The sequence below is a fragment of the Corella eumyota genome, chromosome 4, assembly GCF_963082875.1.
Source record: "Corella eumyota chromosome 4, kaCorEumy4.1, whole genome shotgun sequence".
NCBI lineage: Eukaryota > Metazoa > Chordata > Ascidiacea > Phlebobranchia > Corellidae > Corella > Corella eumyota.
The window spans coordinates 2,223,528-2,240,587 of NC_137493.1; the positions used below are offsets into that span (position 1 = coordinate 2,223,528).

The 17,060-nt window shown below is 30.5% G+C and overlaps 1 pseudogene across 1 annotated transcript in view; it reads left to right on the forward strand.

The window, feature by feature from the left end:
* Positions 1 to 1,594: 1,594 nt before the first annotated feature.
* The window catches only part of LOC145749786 (uncharacterized), a 29,903-nt pseudogene continuing 14,437 nt past the window's right edge, over positions 1,595 to 17,060 (forward strand). The window contains exons 1-19 of the transcript XR_014283652.1: positions 1,595 to 1,685; positions 2,284 to 2,364; positions 2,425 to 2,456; positions 2,845 to 2,962; positions 3,196 to 8,555; positions 8,673 to 9,146; positions 9,304 to 9,425; positions 9,568 to 9,624; positions 10,351 to 10,447; positions 10,586 to 10,752; positions 10,905 to 11,007; positions 11,565 to 11,742; positions 12,360 to 12,484; positions 12,626 to 12,910; positions 13,065 to 13,274; positions 13,374 to 13,568; positions 13,927 to 14,099; positions 14,488 to 14,605; positions 14,852 to 16,099. The product of XR_014283652.1 is annotated as an uncharacterized LOC145749786 (transcript). The remainder of the gene's footprint in view (positions 1,686 to 2,283; positions 2,365 to 2,424; positions 2,457 to 2,844; positions 2,963 to 3,195; positions 8,556 to 8,672; positions 9,147 to 9,303; positions 9,426 to 9,567; positions 9,625 to 10,350; positions 10,448 to 10,585; positions 10,753 to 10,904; positions 11,008 to 11,564; positions 11,743 to 12,359; positions 12,485 to 12,625; positions 12,911 to 13,064; positions 13,275 to 13,373; positions 13,569 to 13,926; positions 14,100 to 14,487; positions 14,606 to 14,851; positions 16,100 to 17,060) is intronic.

Below are 17,060 nucleotides of genomic sequence, written 5' to 3' on the forward strand. Positions count from 1 at the left end.
TTTTAGTGAAATTGTTTCCAACAGAACAGGTTTTATTTTTAATATATATTTTTATAATTAACTTCATTATTTAACGAATAACGCATTAGCATGGTTTATTTTTACTAATTTTTTATTATAGCTCCATCTGGTGTCAACATCACAAGTTTTATCGCTACTCCAGAATTTATCACGGTTTTTATTCAAGAAATACCAGGTGTTTTCTCATGGGTGGTTGAATATACAAATACAAGAACTAATCAAGTTGAAACACGTATTGTACCTGATGATGTGCCAGCTAATTCTTCCTATATTGCTATGTGGGTTTAATTTTTGTTAGTAGCTTTTTATTTTTTTTATAATAAATTTTGCTTAACAAAAAATTCAAAAAAATATTCAATATCAAAATGTTATCAATTAAATGTCTAATTTAGATGCATTATATATATTTTTTTCATAAAATGAATTAATTAAAATAATTCTGTTATTAATTTGGTGATTTTTTTTTAGTTTGTTGGATTTAATTCCAAACACTGAATATAATGTGAGAGCTCGGGCATTAGGTGTTCAGGGATTTACATCAACTTTAAATGAAGCTCAAAGTCCTTTTGGTGTTTCACAGTTAATTACAACAGGTATTTCCTTATATTTAATTTATACTAAACGCTGACAATATAATGCTATTTACATATGTTAAAATAGATTACTATCTTAACATTTTTAATTCTTTCAATATTCATCTAGCAATGAAATCATTTGTATTTTGTTGTTATAGACATGACATCAGTTTTTGGGCGAGTTAATTCTCTTACTACCACTTTTACTGTAGCTAACAACTCTAATACAACTCTAAGAAATGAGATTTCAACCAACCTCACCTCTGCTTATCAGAGTTTATCCAGCAATGTTGTTAATGTTGTTGTACTTAGGTTAGTTGATGGATCAATGAATATAGACCATGAGATATTTTTAAATGACAACACAACTACTCCAGACACGAGTGCCTTAATTACAACTAATTTATCAGTTGGTTTATTTGGCTCTAACCAAATTATTACTAGTAAGAAAATTAATAAATAGTTATTGAAATAACAAATAGAATTTTCTCCAAATTAAACTTTGTTTACTTTTTTAAGTTAGAGATTACTACTTATTGGATAACAATATATTGAGTAAGCATTAACTTTATATTGGCAGCGTGGTATAATGATTAACTACGTTAGGTCCTGGTTTGAAACTCTACCGATCTTATGCTGTAGTGCCCTAAAGTAAAGAGCTATAACTGGTTAGAGTTTCTAAGCCAACACCTAATAAGCAGTTTAATTTTCATGCAATTATTATCCACAATTTTTCAATCTGCCAGAGTAAACTTTAGACTGGGTAAAGGGTAACTGATGTTACTTTATGTTTACGTTGTAAAGTCATCATTATATTTAAACTTATTATGTGTTTAAAAACTGCATTTATTACTAATATTATAACGAATTTATATTAAGGAACTGAATCATTTCCTGATGGATATATATTTAGTGATACCAATTTAATTGCTTATCAATTTGCCACAAACCCAATTTGTTTAACTCGAGATAATAGAACATGGTCTTTGTATAATAACATGGGGTTAGTTGCTTCAACTTTATTTCCTGAAGGTTCAAGTAGTGATCTATCTGCACAAAGTGTAGATACAATACAATTTGGTCAAACAGGTATTATTCAAAAGCAATTAATTTATTTTTTTATAAATTTTTTTTACCCAATAAATTTTAATTAAAAATTATTTTTTTAAAGATTTTTTAAATAAATTTTTATTTAAAAATAAACATTGACTTGGTTATTATATTTATCTACATTTACATTTTAAATATTCTATACTATATTTAATGATTATTTTTTAATTAAAGATATAACAATACTTCCCGATCGTGATCTTTTCAATTTGACATCAAACACAATCTATGGAATAAGATAAAATTATTTGATTTATTGTGATACTAGGTTTGAATATAGTAGATTGTATCAAGCTATTCAAAGTTCTGAGTTAAGAAGATATACATTTTTATATACTACTGGTAAGTGTATAAATTAACACATGTTTAATAAATAACTAAAACATTTTTAAAACAATTTAATAAAATTTTGTTTTAAAGTTAAATTGCCATTAATGCTAATACAACATAAAGTATACATATTTGCGTTTTTAAACTATAGGTTAATGTACTTTTTATGTTACATTTTTTGAAGTATCATGATTTTGTTAAATGACTAAATTACAATATTAATTTAAATGCCAAAATTATTTTTTAGACCCATCCCCATTAGACCCAAGTAATTTTATATTTACCCCATCCACAAGTGGTACAAGTGCAACTATAACCTTCCCAGCAAGTGTGAATAGAGCTACAACTTATTTGTTTACTGTTGGTGGAACTTAAACTCAATTACAAGAAAGTCAATTGGACAGCTCAACTAATTATCAGGTAAAATTGTTTTTCAATTATTTTGTGTACAATTTGTATACTTTTTAATATCTTAACATGTGCGTGGTGTAGTGGTAAGAACTCTTGCTACACCACACATGAGGTTGTGGGTTCAATCCCCACTGATCTCATGCTGTAGCGCATTTGAGTAAGGTGCTATAAATGGTATGAACTCCTGCTGAGCCAGCACTTAATCAGTAGCATAACTACCGGGCAATTATAGTCCCTATGATATCCCAAACTGCCACAGGCAACTCGAGACTGGGTCGGAGTAACTTTTGTTACTTTATGTTTAAGTCACGCATTCGACTTTCCTTTATCGAGGATAAAGATATATACAAAAAAAAATGTATGAACTTATTAAAGTTGTTTAAATTTTTATCTTTAGGTTACTTTGAACAACCTTACACCAAACACAAACACTTCTATCAAGATTCAAGTTTCAGCCAGATCTGCAACAAATAAAATATTAAATTCCTCTTCTACTACTCTTACAGGGTTTACAGGTATTCCTTGAAGATTATTTAAGTGTGATTGGAAATTATTTCACATTAATTTTGTATAATGCCCTAAATTAGTTTTGTCTGAATTTTATGTTAACATTAACTAGTAGACTATCATATTTTTAACTTAATCCAACAAATAACACTAGGCTATAAACTTGTGAATAACTTCTTTTAAAAAACAAAATAAATAAGCTTTACTTAAATACTTTTTTTAAAACATTTTTTTTGTTTAGAGGAAAATGAATGTGAACGAGAAATATTTCCTTGTAGTCCTGTTGCCAACTGTACCAACATATTTGGATCATTCACTTGTGCTTGTAATGCTGGATACACTGGCGATGGAGTAAACTGCACTGATATAAATGAATGTACTAAAATGACAGACAATTGTGATGATAATGCAAATTGTACAAACACAAATGGATCTTTTACTTGTGCTTGTATTGCTGGATACACTGGCGATGGAGTAAACTGCTCAGATATAAACGAATGTACTTTAATGACAGACAATTGTAGTGATGGAAATGCTACTTGTACCAACACAAATGGATCTTTTACTTGTGCTTGTAATACTGGATACACTGGCGATGGAGTAAACTGCTCAGATATAAACGAATGTACTTTAATGACAGACAATTGTGATAATAATGCAAATTGTACAAACACAAATGGAAATTTTACTTGTGCTTGTAATACTGGATACACTGGCGATGGAGTAAACTGCTCAGATATAAACGAATGTACATTATTGACAGACAATTTGTGATAATAATGCAAATTGTACAAACACAAATGGATCTTTTACTTGTGCTTGTAATGCTGGATACACTGGCGATGGAGTAAACTGCACAGATATAAACGAATGTACTTTAATGACAGACAATTGTGAGAATAATGCAAATTGTACAAACACAAATGGATCTTTTACTTGTGCTTGTAATGCTGGATACACTGGCGATGGAGTTAACTGCGCTGATGAAAATGAATGTACTTTAATGACAGACAATTGTAGTGATGGAAATGCTACTTGTACCAACACAAATGGATCTTTTACTTGTGCTTGTAATACTGGATACACTGGCGATGGAGTAAACTGCTCAGATATAAACGAATGTACTTTAATGACAGACAATTGTGATAATAATGCAAATTGTACAAACACAAATGGATCTTTTACTTGTGCTTGTAATGCTGGATACACTGGCGATGGAGTAAACTGCACAGATATAAACGAATGTACATTATTGACAGACAATTGTGATAATAATGCAAATTGTACAAACACAAATGGATCTTTTACTTGTGCTTGTAATGCTGGATACACTGGCGATGGAGTAAACTGCACAGATATAAACGAATGTACTTTAATGACAGACAATTGTGATAATAATGCAAATTGTACAAACACAAATGGATCTTTTACTTGTGCTTGTAATACTGGATACACTGGCGATGGAGTAAACTGCTCAGATATAAACGAATGTACATTATTGACAGACAATTTGTGATAATAATGCAAATTGTACAAACACAAATGGATCTTTTACTTGTGCTTGTAATGCTGGATACACTGGCGATGGAGTAAACTGCACAGATATAAACGAATGTACTTTAATGACAGACAATTGTGAGAATAATGCAAATTGTCAAACACAAATGGATCTTTTACTTGTGCTTGTAATGCTGGATACACTGGCGATGGAGTTAACTGCGCTGATGAAAATGAATGTACTTTAATGACAGACAATTGTAGTGATGGAAATGCTACTTGTACCAACACAAATGGATCTTTTACTTGTGCTTGTAATACTGGATACACTGGCGATGGAGTAAACTGCTCAGATATAAACGAATGTACTTTAATGACAGACAATTGTGATAATAATGCAAATTGTACAAACACAAATGGATCTTTTACTTGTGCTTGTAATGCTGGATACACTGGCGATGGAGTAAACTGCACAGATATAAACGAATGTACGTTATTGACAGACAATTGTGCGAATAATGCAAATTGTACCAACACAAATGGATCTTTTACTTGTGCTTGTAATACTGGATACACTGGCGATGGAGTAAACTGCTCAGATATAAACGAATGTACTTTAATGACAGACAATTGTGATAATAATGCAAATTGTACAAACACAAATGGAAATTTTACTTGTGCTTGTAATACTGGATACACTGGCGATGGAGTAAACTGCTCAGATATAAACGAATGTACATTATTGACAGACAATTTGTGATAATAATGCAAATTGTACAAACACAAATGGATCTTTTATTTGTGCTTGTAATGCTGGATACACTGGCGATGGAGTAAACTGCACAGATATAAACGAATGTACGTTATTGACAGACAATTGTAGTGATGGAAATGCTACTTGTACCAACACAAATGGATCTTTTACTTGTGCTTGTAATACTGGATACACTGGCGATGGAGTAAACTGCTCAGATATAAACGAATGTACTTTAATGACAGACAATTGTGATAATAATGCAAATTGTACAAACACAAATGGAAATTTTACTTGTGCTTGTAATACTGGATACACTGGCGATGGAGTAAACTGCTCAGATATAAACGAATGTACATTATTGACAGACAATTTGTGATAATAATGCAAATTGTACAAACACAAATGGATCTTTTACTTGTGCTTGTAATGCTGGATACACTGGCGATGGAGTAAACTGCACAGATATAAACGAATGTACTTTAATGACAGACAATTGTGAGAATAATGCAAATTGTACAAACACAAATGGATCTTTTACTTGTGCTTGTAATGCTGGATACACTGGCGATGGAGTTAACTGCGCTGATGAAAATGAATGTACTTTAATGACAGACAATTGTAGTGATGGAAATGCTACTTGTACCAACACAAATGGATCTTTTACTTGTGCTTGTAATACTGGATACACTGGCGATGGAGTAAACTGCTCAGATATAAACGAATGTACTTTAATGACAGACAATTGTGATAATAATGCAAATTGTACAAACACAAATGGATCTTTTACTTGTGCTTGTAATGCTGGATACACTGGCGATGGAGTAAACTGCACAGATATAAACGAATGTACATTATTGACAGACAATTGTGATAATAATGCAAATTGTACAAACACAAATGGATCTTTTACTTGTGCTTGTAATGCTGGATACACTGGCGATGGAGTAAACTGCACAGATATAAACGAATGTACTTTAATGACAGACAATTGTGATAATAATGCAAATTGTACAAACACAAATGGATCTTTTACTTGTGCTTGTAATACTGGATACACTGGCGATGGAGTAAACTGCTCAGATATAAACGAATGTACATTATTGACAGACAATTTGTGATAATAATGCAAATTGTACAAACACAAATGGATCTTTTACTTGTGCTTGTAATGCTGGATACACTGGCGATGGAGTAAACTGCACAGATATAAACGAATGTACTTTAATGACAGACAATTGTGAGAATAATGCAAATTGTACAAACACAAATGGATCTTTTACTTGTGCTTGTAATGCTGGATACACTGGCGATGGAGTTAACTGCGCTGATGAAAATGAATGTACTTTAATGACAGACAATTGTAGTGATGGAAATGCTACTTGTACCAACACAAATGGATCTTTTACTTGTGCTTGTAATACTGGATACACTGGCGATGGAGTAAACTGCTCAGATATAAACGAATGTACTTTAATGACAGACAATTGTGATAATAATGCAAATTGTACAAACACAAATGGATCTTTTACTTGTGCTTGTAATGCTGGATACACTGGCGATGGAGTAAACTGCACAGATATAAACGAATGTACGTTATTGACAGACAATTGTGCGAATAATGCAAATTGTACCAACACAAATGGATCTTTTACTTGTGCTTGTAATACTGGATACACTGGCGATGGAGTAAACTGCTCAGATATAAACGAATGTACTTTAATGACAGACAATTGTGATAATAATGCAAATTGTACAAACACAAATGGAAATTTTACTTGTGCTTGTAATACTGGATACACTGGCGATGGAGTAAACTGCTCAGATATAAACGAATGTACATTATTGACAGACAATTTGTGATAATAATGCAAATTGTACAAACACAAATGGATCTTTTACTTGTGCTTGTAATGCTGGATACACTGGCGATGGAGTAAACTGCACAGATATAAACGAATGTACGTTATTGACAGACAATTGTGAGAATAATGCAAATTGTACAAACACAAATGGATCTTTTACTTGTGCTTGTAATGCTGGATACACTGGCGATGGAGTTAACTGCGCTGATGAAAATGAATGTACTTTAATGACAGACAATTGTAGTGATGGAAATGCTACTTGTACCAACACAAATGGATCTTTTACTTGTGCTTGTAATACTGGATACACTGGCGATGGAGTAAACTGCTCAGATATAAACGAATGTACTTTAATGACAGACAATTGTGATAATAATGCAAATTGTACAAACACAAATGGATCTTTTACTTGTGCTTGTAATGCTGGATACACTGGCGATGGAGTAAACTGCACAGATATAAACGAATGTACGTTATTGACAGACAATTGTGCGAATAATGCAAATTGTACCAACACAAATGGATCTTTTACTTGTAATTGTAATACTGGATACACTGGCGATGGAGTAAACTGCTCAGCTATAAACGAATGTACTTTAATGACAGACAATTGTGATAATAATGCAAATTGTACAAACACAAATGGAAATTTTACTTGTGCTTGTAATACTGGATACACTGGCGATGGAGTAAACTGCTCAGATATAAACGAATGTACATTATTGACAGACAATTGTGATAATAATGCAAATTGTACAAACACAAATGGATCTTTTACTTGTGCTTGTAATGCTGGATACACTGGCGATGGAGTAAACTGCACAGATATAAACGAATGTACGTTATTGACAGACAATTGTGAGAATAATGCAAATTGTACCAACACAAATGGATCTTTTACTTGTGCTTGTAATACTGGATACACTGGCGATGGAGTAAACTGCACTGATGAAAATGAATGTACTTTAATGACAGACAATTGTGATAATAATGCAAATTGTACAAACACAAATGGATCTTTTGCTTGTGCTTGTAATGCCGGATACACTGGTGATGGAGTAAACTGCACTGATATAAACGAATGTACTTTAATGACAGACAATTGTAGTGATGGTAATGCTACTTGTACAAACACAATTGGATCATTTACTTGTGCTTGTATTGCTGGATACACTGGCGATGGTGTAAACTGCACTGATATAAACGAATGTACTTTAATGACAGACAATTGTAGTGATGGTAATGCTACATGTACAAACACAATTGGATCATTTACTTATGCTTGTAATGCTGGATACACTGGCGATGGTGTAAACTGCACTGATATAAATGAATGTACTTCAATGACAGACAATTGTAGTGATGGTAATGCTACTTGTACAAACACAATTGGATCATTTACTTGTGCTTGTAATGCTGGATACACTGGCGATGGAGTCAACTGCACTGATATAAATGAGTGTACTTTAATGACAGACAATTGTAGTGATGGTAATGCTACTTGTACAAACACAATTGGATCATCTACTTGTGCTTGCAATACTGCATACACTTGGGACGGAGTAAACTGCACTGATATAAATGAATGTACTTTAATGACAGACAATTGTAGTGATGCTACTGCTACTTGTACAAACACAAACGGCTCATTTACTTGTACTTGTAATGCTGGATACACTGGCGATGGAGTAAACTGCACTGATATAAATGAGTGTACTTTAATGGCAGACAATTGTAGTGATGTTAATGCTACTTGTACAAACACAATTGGATCATTTACTTGTGCTTGTAGAGCTGGATACACTGGCGATGGAGTAAACTGCACTGATATAAACGAATGTACTTTAATGACAGACAATTGTAGTGACAGTAATGCTACTTGTACAAACACAATTGGATCATTTACTTGTGCTTGCAATACTGGATACACTGGCGATGGAGTAAACTGCACTGATATAAATGAGTGTACTTTATTGACAGATAATTGTGGTGTAAATGCTTATTGTACAAATGTTCCAGGAAGTTTTATTTGTACATGTTTGCAAGGATATCATAGAACTGGGATTGATCTGGCATGTAAGTATTAATTAGTTTTGTTATTTTATATTTTCAATAATCATGCCAGTTTTTTTAGTTTCAAATACCAACTTGTATTAGCCTCACAACTAAAAACTAATTTTTTGTTTATAAATTAATTTTACCACATTCGAATTACTTTTTTAATTGTTTTTAGGTATATTGAGTGTTAACCAAACCGGAAGGGAATCTTGGATTAATCCGGTTTTAATCGCTCTTGCTTTAATTTCTGTTATCAGCGTGATAGTTGTTCTTTGGATATATCTAAAATATAAGAAAGTAAGTTTTTGTTTACACCTTCATATTTTTAATAGAAAATATGTACAACAACGTATATAATTTTTACTATGCTCACAGAATTAAAATTGCTTTTGTTTTTTAATTTTTTTTTTGTTAAAACATATTTATTTTTTTAAATTAGGCAAAGAGTTCTTATTCAGTGAGTTCTATTCCTGGATTAAACAACCAAAAAGATGAAGTTGCTTTGGATCAAATCTAAGAATAAAATTTTTTGGCCTCTAAAATAAACTTTTATAAATAGTGTTATTTTTTAATGATCAATGTAACCTTACGCAGAAATATTTGTATCTATTATATTATTTTTAATGCTTCTATTTGTTGTTATGTTTTGTATTTTATTAAATGATTTCAAAAGTAGTTTTAAATACAATTTATGCAGAACAAGTTTTAAATTACTCTTACTCACTTTCCTTTTATGTAGGTTTAAAGGCAAAGTTTTTGTTATAAAGTGTGTAGGTTTACTTTTTTCATATAATGTATTCTAATCTAATATAGTTTAATGAAATGTTAAACCTAAATATGTTTATTCTACATTTTTTTTTCAATATTCGAAATTATTTGATTTGTTTTAATATGTATTGTGTTAATACCCAAGACTTGCTTTTTTTCTATGCTTGGCCATGATTGCTAAAATGTAGCATATGCTAATTTAAGAGTTTTGTTTAATATAATAAGTATTATAGCGTATTGAGTTGCCATTAAATCTTAACAGGATCTTAGTTTTAATAACTTTCACCCACCTTCCTTTATATTAAGTGTAAGTATTTTAAAGTTATAAAATGCGTTGGTTTACTTGGTGCCTACTTTAAATAAAACTACTTTCACAGTGGTATTGTATTATAGGTTAGCGAAATTTAATTATTTAAAATTTGCAGTCTTATAACATTAAATTCTTGGTCACAAGGTGTTTGTTATTGGAAACGAAAATATGAATTTTAACAATAATGTTATTAAAATATTATTGTTGTTGTGCATATTACAAAGAAGTAACGGATTGTCAGGTAGTTTAAAAGATTAGTGTTGTTTGGGACAACTAATGTTTAAATGACGTCAGAACTTTAAACGTCATTACTATTATATTAGGGGATTTTTTTACACATGTTAACAATTTTTAAAAGAATTTTACAAAATATATTTAGCCCCAGTAGTTGACCTAATAGACGAATCCTCGGTAACTTTTAACAGTTTCCAAGTCAGTTTTTCAAGTGTAGATGATGTTGTTTTATATCAAGTTAAATTCCAATCTCGTTACGATTCCAATAATGTCGGGTTCGTTAACGGAACTAGTACTATAATACTCGTTTCTGTAAGTAAACTGTATACTATTAAAGTTGACTTTGCCGTATGACTGCCTCTTTATTTGTAAACAATTTTTTAAACCAATTTACCAAACTCTATAACATACACTCTTAACTGACGAATTTTTAAATTAGTGTAATTGTGTTTTAATATGTGTAGATCGATGATGTTCGCTCAAATATTATTTATGATGTCCAAGTCAGAGCTTTCGATAATTTCAGCAATGTCGGAAATTTTAGTGAAATTGTTTCCATCAGAACAGGTTTTTTATTTTTTAAAATTTTTTATTAATTTTACTTATAATTTATGCATCGTATAAAAGTAAACCTGAGCATCGTATAAAAGTAAACCTGAGCAGCGTAGTAATCAGAACACTTGCTGCACTACTGAGGTCCTGGGTTCGATCCCCACTGCTCTTATGCTGTAGCTCCTATGTGTAAAGTCGGCTCTCAATTGGCAGCAAAATTATCGCGCAATTATATTTTATAATATCCTAAACTGCTAAAAGCAAAACATTGGGTCAGGGTAGATGATGTTACTCTATGTTTAGGTCGTGAAATTGACTTTACCACATCGAGGATAAATATATAAAAGAACAATGTAAAAAAATTTACCATAGAGATTACTAGTGGATAAATTATGTTAGAATTGTTTTGTTTTGGGTGTCTTTAACGTCACTTTAAGAGCTAGGGCATGAGAACAGTAAAAATCAAACCTAGAACTTGCAAGCCAATTTGATGTCACACACTGGGAGTTTTGTGTCTTGTACGGACCATTTCATTTTAAATAGTTTATTTTTACTAATTTTTTTGGTTATAGCTCCATCTGGTGTCAACATCACAAGTTTTATCACTACTCCAGAATTTATCACGGTTTTTATTCAAGAAATACCTGGTGTTATCTCATGGGTGGTTGAATATACAAATACAAGAACTAATCAAGTTAATACAAGTATTGTACCTGATGATGTGCCAGCTAATTCTTTCTATATTGCTATGTAGGTTTAGTTTTGTTCATATATTTTTAAACTTAGGTTTTTGTTGCTGTATTACTAAAAAGGGTAATTTCCTATATTGGCAATCTTTTTTACTCAAAAATTAATAGAGTTGTTGTCACTGAACAAAAAAATTGGTTATAACTTTAAATAATTTTACTCACTTTTTATCAAGTTATACAACTAAAAAAAATTAATTTTGATTAAGAAAAAAAGGCAAGCCCTGTTTGTGATGCATTAAAAAATATTAACTTTTTAACACTCACTACGCTAACTTAGTACTTTCTACCTCACAAAAAAAATATGGTAATCTGTTTTTGGTGTTCATTATTTTTAATATTTTTGAAATTTGAATTGTTAGTACCACAAACATTTTTTAGAGGTTTTATAGGCATTTTGTGATTTATTGTTAACCATACTAACATGTTATATTACTTACAAAATTGCAAAACTTTCTTTAACAAAAAATTTAAATTTTTAAACATCATAAACTTATCATAAAAAAGTAATTCTCAAACCAAATAAAATCCTATCCATTAAATATCTAATTTAAATGTAAGTTTAGATCCATTATTTGTTTCTTTATAAGTGGTTTGAATTAAAATATTACTGTTTTTTAGTTTGTTAGATTTGATTCCAAACACTGAATATAATGTGAGAGCTCGAGCATTAGGTGTTCAGGGATTTACATCAACTTTAAATGAAGCTCAAAGTCCATTTGGTTCTTCACAGTTAATTACAACAGGTATTTTTTTTATATTTAATTTATACTAAATGTTGACAACACAATGCTATTTACATATGTTGAAATAGTTTACTATCTTAAAATTTTTAGTTCTTTCAATATTCATCTAGCAATAAAATCATTTATATTTTGTTGTTATAGACATGACATCAGTTTTTGGGCGAGTTAATTCTCTTACTACCACGTTCACTGAAGCTAACAACTCTGATACAACTTTAAGAAATGAGATTTCAACCAACCTCACCTCTGCTTATCAGAGTTTATCTAGCAATGTTGTTAATGTTGTTGTACTTAGGTTAATTGATGGATCAAATAATACCGACCATGAGATATTTTTAAATGACAACACAACTACTCCAGATACTAGTGCCTTAATTACAACTAATTTATCAGTTGGTTTATTTGGCTCTAACGAAATTATTAATAGTAAGAAACCTAATTAAATTCTTGTTAAGAATTACCAAATACTTTAACTAGTCAGACATTTTTGTAAATCTATAACTATGTATTAGAACAACTTTTTTTTTGTTAAAAGGTTATTGATTAATTCTATAATTTAAACAAAAACTGTTATTTTCAGGAACTGAAGCTTTTGATGGTGCTTATAGGTTTGAAGCTGCAAATTTAGGTTTTGAATCACCAAGAAACATAGGTTGTCCAGCTCGAGATAATAGAACATGGTCTTTGTATAATAACATGGGAGAAGTTGGTTCGAGTTTGTTTCGTGAAGCTTCAGTTGGTGAAGCTTCTTCTGCTGAAAGACCCGATATTACACAATTCAATCAAGCAGGTATTTTTAATTTAAGCAAAAAAGTATTTTTTATGTAATGTCATGTTCGTTTGTTGTTTGGACAATTTAAAAACTTTTAATATTATTTTTATATTTTAGATATAACCATATTTCCTGGAGGTAATACAAATTCTGTTATTCTCTTTAATTTAACATCAAACACAATCTATGGAATAAGACAAGATTATTTGGTTTTTTGCGCAAATGATGCATTTCGATATAGAAGATTTTACCAATCTGCTGGTAATAATCAAACTTTTGAATTTAGAAGATATTCAGTTTTATATACCACTGGTAAGCACTTTTACAAAATAATTAAAAATAAAATTTATTAAAATATATAAAAATTAAAAAAAAAATTTCTATAATTTTGAAATGTCCTGTATTTTTACTTGTTGCAAACTTTTGTAGTAATTAGGTTAAAAACCACAAACAGAAGATTTTTTCCTAGTATTTAAAAGTTTGCAACTATTTACAACGTATGATTTTGTTTCTAAATTATTTTTTGTACAAATTTTTAAAATATGTTGTGGAAACAAGACTGAATAAAAATAAAAATGTTTATAATAAGAATACATTTTCAAGAATTGACAATTTATTTAATTTGCTTGTATTTTAAATTTCTATGCTACTAGTTATTGCTTTTTGCTAGACCTATTCCCATTAGACCCAAGTAACTTTATATTTACCCCATCCACAAGTGGGACAAGTGCAACTATAACGTTTCCAGCAAGTGTGAGTAGAGCTACAACTTATTTGTTTACTGTTGGTGGAACTCAGACTCAATTACAAGAAAGTCAATTGGACAGCTCAACTAATTATCAGGTAAAATTATTTTTCAATTATTTTGTGTACAATTTGTATACTTTTTAATATCTTAACATGTGCGTGGTGTAGTGGTAAGAACTCTTGCTACACCACACATGAGGTCGTGGGTTCAATCCCCACTGATGTCATGCTGTAGCGCACTTGAGTAAGGTGCTATAAATGGTATGAACTCCTGCTGAGCCAGCACTTAATCAGTAGCATAACTACAGGGCAATTATAGTCCCTATGATATCCCAAACTGCCACAGGCAACTCGAGACTGGGTCAGAGGAACTTTTGTTACTTTATGTTTAAGTCACGCATTCGACTTTCCTTTATCGAGGATAAAGATATATACAAAAAAAAATGTATGAACTTATTAAGGTTGTTTGAATTTTTATCTTCAGGTTACTTTGAACAACCTTACACCAAACACAAACACTTTTATCGAGATTCAAGTTTCAGCCAGATCTGCAACAAATGAAATATTAAATTCTTCTTCTACTACTCTTACAGGCTTTACAGGTATTTCTTGAAGATTATTTAAGTGTGATTGAAAATTACTTCACATAAATCTTGTTTAATGCCCTAAGTTAGTTTTGTCTGAATTTTTTGTTAACATTAACTAGACTATCATATTTTTAACTTAATCCAACTAAAAACTATAAACTTGTAAATAACTTCTTTCAAAAAACAAAAATAAATATGCTTTATATAAATTTTTTTTGTAAAACCAATTAAATATTTTTTTTAAAACATTTTTTTGTTTAGAGGAAAACGAATGTGAACGAGAAATATTTCCTTGTAGTCCTGTTGCCAACTGTACCAACATATTTGGATCATTCACTTGTGCTTGTAATGCTGGATACACTGGCGATAGAGTAAACTGCAAAGACATAAATGAATGTACTTTAATGACAGACAATTGTAGTGATGGTAATGCTATTTGTACAAACACAATTGGATCATTTACTTGTGCTTGCAATACTGGATACACTGGCGATGGTGTAAACTGCACAGACATAGATGAATGTACTAAAATGACAGACAATTGTGATGATAATGCTATTTGTACAAACACAAATGGATCTTTTACTTGTGCTTGTATTGCTGGATACACTGGCGATGGAGTAAACTGCACAGATATAGATGAATGTACATTATTGACAGACAATTGTAATGACAATGCTATTTGTACAAACACAATTGGGTCATTTACTTGTGCTTGTAATGCTGGATACACTGGCGATGGGGTAAACTGCACTGACATAAATGAATGTACTTTAATGACAGACAATTGTAGTGATGGTAATGCATCTTGTACAAACACAATTGGGTCATTTACTTGTGCTTGTAATACTGGATACACCTGGGATGGGGTAAACTGCACTGACATAAATGAATGTACTTTAATGACAGACAATTGTAGTGATGGTAATGCTACTTGTACAAACACAATTGGTTCATTTACTTGTGCTTGTAATGCTGGATACGCTGGCGATGGTGTAAACTGCACTGATGAAAATGAATGTACTTTAATGACAGACAATTGTAGTGATGGTAATGCTACTTGTACAAACGCAATTGGGTCATTTACTTGTGCTTGCAATACTGGATACACCTGGGATGGGGTAAACTGCACTGACATAAATGAATGTACTTTAATGACAGACAATTGTAGTGATGGTAATGCTACTTGTACAAACACAATTGGTTCATTTACTTGTGCTTGTAATGCTGGATACGCTGGCGATGGAGTAAACTGCACTGATATAGATGAATGTACTTTAATGACAGACAATTGTAGTGATGGTAATGCTACTTGTACAAACACAAATGGATCTTTTACTTGTGCTTGTAATGCTGGATACACTGGCAATGGAGTAAACTGCACTGATATAGATAAATGTACTTCAATGACAGATAATTGTGGTGTAAATGCTTATTGTACAAATAATTTAGGAAGTTTTATTTGTACATGTTTGCAAGGATATCAAAAAACTGGAGCTGATCTGACATGTAAGTTTTAATCAGTTTTGAGATTTTATATTTTTAATAGTTATGCCAATCTTTTTAGTTTTAAATACTTACTTAGAACTTTCTTACACCAAAAAACAAATATTTTGTTTGTTTAATTAATTTACCACATTTGAATTTCTTAGTTTTTTAATTGTTTTTAGGTATATTGAGTGTTAGCCAAACAAGAAGGGAATCTTGGGTTAATCCGGTTTTAATTGCTCTTGCTTTAATTTCTGTTATCAGCGTGATAGTTGTTCTTTGGATATGTTTAAAATATAAAAAAGTAAGTTTTTGTTTACATCTTCATATTTTTAATAGAAAATATGTACAACAACGTATATAATTTTTACTATGCTCACAGAATTAAAATTGCTTTTGTTTTTTAATTTTTTTTTTGTTAAAACATATTTATTTTGTTTTTAAATTAGGCAAAGAGTTCTTATTCAGTAAGTTCTATTCCTGGATTAAACAACCAAAAAGATGAAGTTGCTTTGGATCAAATCTAAGAAATTTTTTTTTTGGCTTCTTGAATAAACTTTTATAAATAGTGTTGTTTTTTAATGATCAATGTAACCTTACGCAGAAATATTTGTATCTATTATATTAATTTTAATGCTGCTATTTGTTGTTATGTTTTGTATTTTATTAAATGATTTCAAAAGTAGTTTTAAATACAATTTATGCAGAACAAGTTTTAAATTACTCTTACTCACTTTTCTTTTATGTAGGTTTAAAGGCAAAGTTTTTGTTATAAAGTGTGTAGGTTTAATTTCTTCTTATAATGTATTCTAATCTAATATAGTTTAATGAAATGTTAAACTTAAGTATGTTTATTTTACATGTTTTTTTTTATTTTTTTCAATATTCGAAATTATTTGATTTGTTTTAATATTGTGTTAATATTTAAAGCTTGCTTGTTTTTTTTTCTGTGTTTGGTCACGATTGCTGAAATGTAGTTCAT